Raw genomic sequence first — 10,894 nt, forward strand, 5'->3', positions numbered from 1 at the left:
TAATATATTCCCTTAAAAACTAATATTACGGTCAAAACTAATACTTTTACAATTTTAAAAACTCAACAACACCCATTGTTCTCACATAATATTAAGTTATAAAATCAAATTAAGGTTGTAAATAAAAATAATATATTGACTTCTTAAAAGTTTTTATAATAACAACAAAATAATTTACTAGGTATGATCTATGAAGAAAAAACATTATCATAAAATTAATGAATATTAATATAAAGTTATGATAATATATACATCGAGTCGAGCAAGATTAAGTTTTAACTAAATCAAGGGTATAGCCCGACTCAGTCACTAAGACAAACCTGGTCTCCTAAGTGAGATTGGGCCTACTGAGTTATCAGGATAATTGAATGCTCTTATCCAAAAGCTTCAACATTTTACACCTACCAAATTCACTTTTATCTACTTTAGAAATGTGTTTTGTGAAGTTGATTGAGGCAAAGTTTAAGCCCAAAAAACTTTTCACTTTCTAAAAGTGAAAAGTTAAAAAACCAAACACACCCTTAGTTATCATTATTTTAATTTTATATATGCTTAACCCTCAGGAGACTTGATAGCTATTTATAGGTTTGATGGAATTTTTCGGTATTTAAAATGGTTAGGTTAAGACCTAATAGTGATTTTCCCAAGTTTTTTTCCCTTGTGTTCTGTTCTTAGAATTAGATATTTTTTCTAGGGCAAGTCCAAAGAATTGGACTCAACTTTTCTTTTCCTGAGGAAAGGATTGGACTTAAAGTTGGGCCTTCTAGTTTTGGATTCTTTTTCAATCTTTTCCTCAATTGGGCTTTATTCATCCACCCGGTTCATATATTGTTAAAAAGAAAAAGAACTGTGACTGTGAGAGAGAAACTATGGCACATGACAAATAGACTTCGTCCTCATTTGTTGACTGCGAACCAGCTGTTGGTTTGATCTTTAATTTTTTATTTTTTTTAGACTCCCCAGAAAATGGCTATATTGGGAAAATTTCAGGATCAACCTTTTTCTTGGGGTTAATTGGGTCTTTTGACCCATACAGTTGTCTACATTCCATTTCTTTTTTTTTTTTTTTCTGGGGCCAACGTCTGCATTCTATTTCTGCTTCTATTTTTTTTTTTGAACAGAATATTTCTGCTTCTATATTATTCTGGAATTAATTGTGCCCATTTCCCCGTGAAAGTTTCGTTCTTGGGTTGGAAATTTTGGAGAATTTTGTTTTGGGAATCAGCGCTATATTTCTTTGTAGATTTCATTTATAAAACCCAGATATTTCCAAATTCCTTATTTTAAACCAAGGGTTTTCATAAATTTTGAATTGCTTATACATGTAATGTAACAGCGCGCGTGCGTGATACATACTTATTACGCTTGTTGGCTCTTTTTGAATGCTGATTAGTCTAACACCACCCACTGTGTCTCTATTATTTATGGTCATTGTCTTTCTTCGGCTATATAGCATCTCCTCTAGTGGTACATGCCTATGATACATATTTTTGCTTTGTTAGCAATTCATTTTGACGCCATGAATATGTCAACTATAAAAATGTTTCAAGTAAGTCGAATTTAAGAAAAATTATATTTTAACAACAGCAATAAATGTTTTTTTTTTTGTTGTTGTGAAATCTACTTCTAGCAACTTTTCTCAATCACGCTTCACCCAAAAAAAAAAAAAAGTTCTCAATTATGCATTCAACCAGCCTTTCTTGGACCATTTTTGGCCAAGCACACAATCATCATGCGGATATATAATTAGATATACTTTTTAGGCTATATATTTTTTTTTTCCATAAGTGTAAGAAGTAAATTCCGTCAACAATAAAGAATATTTCCTCCAAAATACTAGAAGCAATTGGTAGACTAAGATTCAAACTTTCAATCAATTATTTAAGTGATAATTGTCTCTAATACTCATGCCAATTTTAATTAATTAAGGTACATATTAAATATATATCCATTATAAAAATATATATTTTAAGAGAGACTGAGTTTTATAAAGGGAGAATGTCAGTAAGGGCTCCGAGAGGAGGGGAAAAACAAAAGCAACAAGAGATATGAACAATTGAAGGCTTTTGGGATCCTCATTACCTTTTTGTTCTCTCTTCTAAGAGCCTTTACTGCCATTCTCCCTTTTAAAAAGCATAATAATAAAAATTTAGATAAATTTTAAGGATTGTTTTCCCAAGTGCATCCCACTCACATGGCAAAAAAGAAAAAAAAAACAAAAACAAAATCGTTTTTGGGTCTCCTCCTCAATTATGATCAATGATCATGAAACCAATCACAATGACTCTTAATTAGAGATGAAAAATGGACGGACCTAAACCTTATAAGCTCAACCCTTAAGGGTTTATGCCTTTGAATTTGGTTTCTCAACAAACAATCAATTTTTAAAGCCTGACCCTCATTTGAAGGGATCACTGCCGAGCCTATAAGTCAGAAAAAAATTATAAAAAATTAATAAAATAAATAAATAAAAATCTAGATATAGAATCTTGATCAAGTTTAAAAATAAAGATAACAATCTTCAATTCAGGCAAACCTATCAAATCTAATAAATACAAAAAATTGTGTATTATAAAATACAACCTTAATCAAAGTTAAGAAATAAATCTTGCAAGGTAATCATTTTTAAAAAATTAGTAAAAAAATTTGTCAATATTGTGTTAAAATAAACAGCAAAAGAATCAACATCAATACTTAAACTAACATCGATCTTTTGATAAACGGAGCTTGGAGGGCCGTTTGAGTCTGAGTCTGATTCCGAGCTCAGGTTCCTTTTTTTATGACCTGTCAGGGCCGAGCCCTAAGCTTTTTTTTAAAAAAAAATAAAACAATCTTAATTTTTTAAGGCTAAACTCTTATCTAAATAGAGCCTTTAAATCTGACCCATATTTCTAACTCTACTTTTAATCTCCATCTCATGATATGGTTAGATGTGAAAAGTTTATTGTTTCAATTTCTGTTAATAGTTAATTAGTTATAAATTTGTATCCATATTTATATATTTAAATTATATAATTCAAAAATAATGAAAGAAAAGTAAAATTAAACTAGAACAAGACTAAAACATCAAAATTAAATAAAAGAAAAGTAAAAATCGATAAATATGTCTATGAACAGAAATTTATTATTAAATTTATATAAACAATTCATGTTATGGCACGCATTGAATTGATCATATTATTGCATTAATTATATCCACATACAGATGTATGCACTTTAGCCACAATTAAATAACAGTAGCCATCAAATTTATATATGCACTGGGACAAGGTTTTTAAGTCATTCGTGGCGCTAAATAGAAGATAAATATGTTGTATGCACTATGGTAGATAAACTTAATTTTAACTTTATCTTTCTTTAGTTGCATCTTTTACTTTTATGCAACGCGTTAATCATTTATTTTAATGAAGGGTAAATTTAAAAAGTCACATTTATCAAAAAAAATTTGAAAAGTCACATTTTTTACTACTTTAATGCATAAACCACTCTTTTGAAAACCATAAAGCTATTTACTTTGTTTTATAATTAAGACCGAAGAGAGTTCTCTTCTGGTCCCTATTGGAGGCACATTAAATTGAGTTTGAATTTAGTGAGTGAGTTAAATCTATTTATTTAATGGGTATCTCAATTATAGCAATTAAATTTTATTAATATTTGAAAATTAATGTATTTTTTTCAAAAATTTAAAAAAAAAATCCTCACGATGAGGATACTCAACATAGGTTGTTTTCTCCAAAATCCAATTTGTTATTTTCTAAGTATTATGTAACAAAATCTTTAATAACTATTCAATTAAATAGTATCACATGAGACATTTATTAAGTGAATTTAAACCATTCACCAAATCTAAACCCAAACCATCAAACCACTTCACTGGAACCAATGGAAGGTGATTAAGTCATTAATTAATTTGTTTGAAGTAAATAAACTTTTAATTTTACTCATATTTAAAACATAAAAAATGTTTAGATTTGCATTACATTCTCGCTCATAGTTAATGAGTTTAAATATAAGTAATATTTAAAAAATATAATTAATATTTAATACCTCACTAAATAACTTATATTAAGGACCACCAATCTCTTTTAATAAATTGCCTTTTAATAAAGAGAGGAGAGTCAGGTTGCATAAAAGACTAACAGGACATGATTTCAACATAACCCAAAATCTGGTATATATCTTTCATGAAAGGAATGAGTTAGATAATTTATAATCTAGTCTTATTAAGGCATAACTTGAAGTTGAACAGGATCAAATTTGGTACATAGGATTGGGAGACTAATCCAAGTAGTCTAATATCTTTGTTTTCCTCCTTTTTTCCTCTATGAGAGGCAACAATTTATTTCAACTTAATAAACTCAATTAAATTAATAAAAATATTTATAATCATATACAATTTATCACACAACATTAAAAGTTAATCATAATAAATTTATAACAATCTCCAACAAAAAAAAAAAGCATTTCTTATATAATCCATAACAACATTCAACAAACTTCAACATGTCTACTGGGAGAGGCTAGGGCTACAAGATTACTAGTTCTTGCTTCCGCGTGGCGTGAAGGCGAAGTGAAGTGTGAATGAAGAGAAGAGAGGCAGGCAGTGGGGGAGCTGGGACCCGAAGTTGAGAGGCAAAAGATAATTTAATTTAAAAATTAATCATTTTTAAAAAAATAATAATTATGTATAAAAATAATTATAATTATATTAGGTGAAACATTGTGTTCAACAATCCAGTTTTATGTTTCACATTCAACTATATTAAAAAATAAAAATAATTCCAATTATATTTAAATAATTTTATATGATCAGACTGGAATAAGTAATTTAAAAATTTAGTTTCTTCTCCAATACAACCTGAGAATGAAGTTTGATTTTGTTGGTCCTTTTAGTCCTTCAAGTCAATTTTTTTCACTGTACCGGACTGACCAGGTTTACTTGGATTAAACACTATGAAGGAATATATATAATATATAATTAAGTGAAAACCCTTGGATATAAACATACCTCTAACGAATTTTTGATTGCCGCAGTGAATTGATATTCTTCAGACAAATCAACACCATCATGTGAAGCTTTCCACTCAAAATTCCAAATCAAATTGGCTACAAAGTATTCCAAATGGAGCATTGCCAAGTTATAACCAGGACACATCCTCCTCCCTGCTCCAAACGGCATCATTTTGATCTCTTTACTTGCTGTTATATCAAATGCTTTGCCTCCATTATTATTCAAGAACCTCTCTGGTTTGAACCTCATAGGATCTTCCCACACCTCTTCATCCCACCCCATATCTGCCACCATGAAATTCACTGTCCCATTCTTAGGCAGCAAATAACCATCCAAGACCACATCCTTCGACAGTCCGTGTGGGATCACAAAGTGTGTTGGAGGGTGACGCCTTAGTCCCTCCAAGATCACAGCTTCCAGATATGGCATTTTCCTCAGATCTTCCTCTTTTATCACTTCCTTGTCCACCATGTCGTCTCTTGCACACATGACTTGTCTTATTTCCTGCACTAGCTTGCCTTGGATTTTGGGTACTTCACCAAGTTCGCCAAAATCCATTCCAGTGCTGTAGCTGTTGTATCAGTCCCTGCGTTCAAAAACTCTGAACATAACGTTATGATTTCGCTTTCCTCAAGCTCTCGTTTCTCCTCAGGCCATTGCAAATCCAACAGGGTATCAACGTATGACACTGATACGAATTTATCATTCTTCTTCTCACAGGTATTGATCGTTTTCTCTTCCTTCAGCTTCCTTCGATCTCTGATCAGCGGAACCATTATATCACCTTGTTCCTCTCGGAGCAGGAGAAATTCCTCTCGACGCTTGCGAAATATGATGCGAGAAACTTTTGGCAAGATATTCAGCACACTGAATCTGCTAAAGTTAGAGAGTAAACGGCGCTGAACATGTTCGATATCTTTGATTTTCTTGTCATCTAGGTTTTCACCAAAGCACATGAACACTAGCAAGCGAAACATAGCGTGTTGGAGATGGTCAATGATTCTGATGGACTTGCTTGATTCTGAACAAGACTTGAGGTTACTCACGAGCACTTCCAAAACCCCTTTACGCATACCCGAAAAGGATTGGATCCGGGCCGGGTGAAGCATCTCGGAACTGAGGTTGCGGCGGAGCAGGCGCCAAGTGGGGCCGTACATGGCGGAGCTGATGTTATCTTGGTGCCTGTTGATGAGCTTGGGGGTCGTAAGAGCGTTGGGACGGTCGGAGAAGACGGTGCCGTTTTGAACCAAGGCACGGTGGGCAAGGAATCGATCGGAAATGGAGATTACAGGAAAAGAGGCAATATAAAGAGTGATGATGGGGCCATATTGAGCATGAAGGTTTCGAAGGATGGGTTCGAGTTCTGTGAATGATCGTCGCAGCCAGAAAATGGAGCCGATGATGGGAATACGGAATGGGCCGGGAGGGAGAGGAGGGGACGGTGGTGGAGAAGGACGTCGACGACGGAGGAGGGAGAGAGTGAAAGCAATGGAAATGGAGACGCAGAGAGAGACGAAGATGATACACCAGATCTCCATTTCTTCGTTTTGAGGTCAGAAGGAAGCCGGTCAGTGATTGATGCTCGCGATTAAATTTATAGTGCAAAGCTAAATGGAACTTTGACGGGAGAATGAGGACAAGAAACTTATCACAATATCAATATAATAATAATGGAAATGAATTGTTATTAAAATAAAAATAAAAATAAAAATAAAATTTGTTTTGCGAGAATCAATGAAAAAGACGGACCTGATTTCAGTGCTCACCACTAAAACACTAACGTTTGGCAATATTTTTTTTTCTTTTACTTTTTTTAAACCACAAATTTATTATAATAATAAATAATTATTATAAAATTATAATTTTAATATTTAATAAATAAATAAATATTAAGATATTAAAATTGAACTTGAATAGTTCAAATAAAAATTTTAGTTTGAACATCGAGAACTGTACTGAAAAATAAAAAATGATCTGAATAATTTAAAATAAGGGTCGAGTCTACCAAAATGAACTAGTTTCTTACACTATAATAAATTAATGTTTGAATTCTTGTTAAGAGAAGTACTTATAGTTAATACCTTATCATGCTTTCAATGATATTATCTCTTATAGACAAACAATGTGCAAAATTAATAAAATAAAAAAAATACTTTTAGTTACAATTTTAATTTTTTCAATATAGTTCTGAACTATTTAGACCAAAATTTATATATGAACTATTCAAGTCAAATTTTAAGAAGTTAAATTGTTCAAATTTAATTTTAACATCTTAATATTTTTTGTTTATTAAATATTAAAATAATAATTTTATAATATTTATTTATTTATTTATTATTATTATTATAATGAATTTGTGGTTAAAAAAAGAAAGGCGATGTTTTGTGCTAAGCACTACAGTGCTCATCTTAAGATGAGCATCGAAACCAAATATTTTGCTCACTACAGTACTCAAGGTTTAAAGCAAATTGAATGACCAAACTGAATATTTTGTTCATTAAACAATCTGAGCAAATAAACAAAATGCCTCTCTATGTTAATTAAAGAAATCTTTAAAAAGGCATAAAATTGAGCCATTAGAGCTCTAATCCTTGGAGCTTCAGCCCCTTCTCCAATAGGTGATAGTGCGCCTATTGGAGCTCTAGCTGACCGATAAAAGGTTGCCAAAAGGTACCACTTAATTACATGTAATTATCAAAGATTACATATAAACTTAATAATCAAAGGGTACAAAAATTTTGGCTTAGGGTGTAAGGGTTTTGATTCTGGGTACAAAGGTTTTGGCTTGAGGTATAAGTGGTATGGCTTGGGTGCAAGATGCAAAAGTTTTGACTTAGGGTGTAAGGGTTTTGGCTTGGGATGCAAGGGTCCTGGCTTGGGTGTAAGTGTTTTGGCTTGAGTACAAGTAATTTGGCTTAGGTGTAAAGGTTCTGGCTTGAGTGCAAGGGTTCTTGTTTGGGTACAACTTGTAGGGCATGTGTTATACCAATGTGAATCACATGTAATAGGTAGTCGTTTCCCTGTAATAAAGGGGCATTGACAGTGTCGTGCTCTATATATATTTTTTGACATATATAATTCATTAGATATTACATGTAATTTTTCCTCAAGTATATTCGCGAATCTTTTCATATATTGAATTATATGTAACTAGTAGTCGTTTACATGGAATTCATGGACGCTAATAGTGGCATGCTCTTTGTGTGTTTTTTTACACGTAATTCATTAGATATTACATATGAATTTTTGCATATTAATTTACATGCCCTTTATATGTTCAAATGACATGTAATTGTTTATAATTTTCATGAAATCTAGAGTTGTTATCATGAACATGCACTCTGCTTGTTAAAATTACATGCAATTGTCTATAATTGTCATGTAATTGTTTATGATTACATGGAACTATTGATTGTTATCATGAAAGAATATTGGACACTCTCACAATAAGTTTCCTCTTTTTTAAGTATTATACATTGTATAACAAGCTATATTAACATGTAAATGATGCGGATTCAACTATGTAACATGTAGGACAATTGACTTGTCCTTGAAAAACAAGTAAATGTGAAGAGGGAGAATGAATAACAAAAATTTCAATGAAACAATAGTAATTCTATGAGGTTTGGTCTGTCTTTTTATTAAGTACAATTAAAATAATAAACAAAGACCATAAAGCACCTCATATAAAAAAAAATGTACCATATAAAGTAAGAACAATATCATACCTATATTAAACTACATTCTACCCTATACAAAAAAACAAATAAAGGAGATGGCTATAACTACACTTTAAAATACAATAACAAATTCATTCAATCTTTCAAGAAAATCCTTTGGTAAGTATTTTCTGGTTGCTCACTTAAATTATAATATGCATAAGTTAAATTTGTAAGAGCTTTTTAATTTAAATTTATTTTTTCTTATTTTCAAACAAAACTTTATGCTTCGGCCCATCTAAACTATTATGCCAAAAATGAAAATTAGTAATCATCATAAATGGGTCATTCAAGCATCAATACACAACACCCACAAAATTACAAGTAGCAATTCAAAAGAACATTAAATAGGCCATTACAAATTTTACATATTTTGAACTATTTAGTAAAGCATAGTTTGCACATTTTGCACAAACCATAACCATAAGCACAAAGTATATACAAAACAATGAGATCATCTAGGTCAATTCTATAGGGAAAGAAACTCATCGAACATTTTTTAACTTGTAATCTTTAATTAATGAAGAATAGCTTAACATTCTTATTATTCATAAATTAAAAAGTTGTATGACATATAAAACTCTAACCTAACTAAAATATTTTATCTTTACTTATTAATGGTGCTTTAGTTGTGTTGGTACTCAATCAAATTAAGATAGGCTAATCCTAAATCATTTATTTTAAGAAGCAATTCAGGAGTTATGTTAAGTTAGTTTTAGGTATTTAATTACTAATGCTAAAAAGATCTAAAACTAAATTCAGGATTTTTTCTCCAAGCGAGTGAGAAATGCAATTAAGGCAACTAAAACTACTTAAAAGGATGCTCATGCTAATGTCTAATGCCCGGATTCTATTAGGCAATGCATGAATCTTCAATTATGGTTGGGGGTTTTTGTTTCAAGAAAAATGAAATGAAAGCTAAAGAAATTAATTAAGTGGAAAAAAGAATTAATTAATAAAAAATTAAGAAAAGTTTGATTCAATTCTGGTAAAGTAGACAACTTAGGACTTCATATGTAGTTAACTTTTTTAACCCAATTTAATTAGTTAAACCAAAGGAAAATGATAGGAGAGTTAAATTAATAAACTTTAATTACCTAATTAAAGTAAAAGAAATCCATAAGCACAAAGTCTAACAGTTACTATACTATATAATTGATAGTGAATCAAATGTTACAATTATGAATTAGGCCAATTAAACCCATTCAAACCAATGCCAATTAATTCAAAGATAAATCTGAAAAATATTTTTAAATTATTTAATTAAATAATTAGATAAATTATCAATTCAATTGAACAATCAAAAGATAAAAGAAACAACCCAAATTTGCAACAAACACCACAATAATAATTAAATCAACAATGAGAACCCAATCATTAATTTAATTCACAAAGCAATGGTATATAAATATAAATTTCAGAAATTTATTCAACACAAAATCAATCCAATCCAAGATTCAAAGTATTTATAACTTAAAACTAGATTGTATTCTAATATTATAACTTAAAATCATTTAAAATTAAATAATCCTAAACTTTTAAATTAAAAAAATAAATGAAAAATCACTCCCCTAACTTCTTGCATGCTTGTCCCAAATTATCTTCCCAAGCTAGTTCAAGCTCTTGATGTTCTTCCTCCAAGATGAGTCATGGCTATGTGAAGAAAAGTGATGCAATGAATCTATGATGGTGAGGTGGCGTGGATAGGGGTGGAAGATATGAGGTGGCGTTGATGTGATTATTGATGGAGAAGGGGAGCACAAGTGATGAATGATGATTTAAAGAAGCGTAGGTCTCTGGAATAAAATGGAGAATGGATGAATGAAGGTTCAAAGTAACAGGATAAGTGTAATGGATTCAGAGAAAATGAAGAATTGCGGGTCGGTGGGATATTGGATAAGAGTCAATGGATATGAGAGCTTGGCCCGCCGATGGAAGAAGAGAGAAAAGGAACGGGGGTGCCGTTGTGTGAGAGGAAGCGTTAGAGGAGAATTGATCCAATGGGATAATGGCTACAAGAATTCATAAAAAATCCCCACCATTCAATTAAAAAAAAGTCAATAAGAAAATATATTAAGAAAAAAGTATAAAAGTTTTTTAATTTTTCTTAATTAAAAATACCTAATGTATCCTTTAAAAATCTTGAAAACTCTTTCCTTATATT

At 31.0% G+C, this 10,894-nt stretch overlaps 1 pseudogene; it reads right to left on the minus strand.

Moving 5' to 3' along the window:
- Window positions 1–4,978: 4,978 nt before the first annotated feature.
- On the minus strand, window positions 4,979–6,549 carry LOC129300421 (cytochrome P450 89A2-like; annotated as a pseudogene).
- Window positions 6,550–10,894: the final 4,345 nt, after the last annotated feature.

Source organism: Prosopis cineraria, unplaced genomic scaffold (assembly GCF_029017545.1).
Source record: "Prosopis cineraria cultivar Desert tree isolate PC_DT_omini unplaced genomic scaffold, ASM2901754v1 PC1581, whole genome shotgun sequence".
Taxonomy (NCBI): Eukaryota; Viridiplantae; Streptophyta; class Magnoliopsida; order Fabales; family Fabaceae; genus Prosopis; species Prosopis cineraria.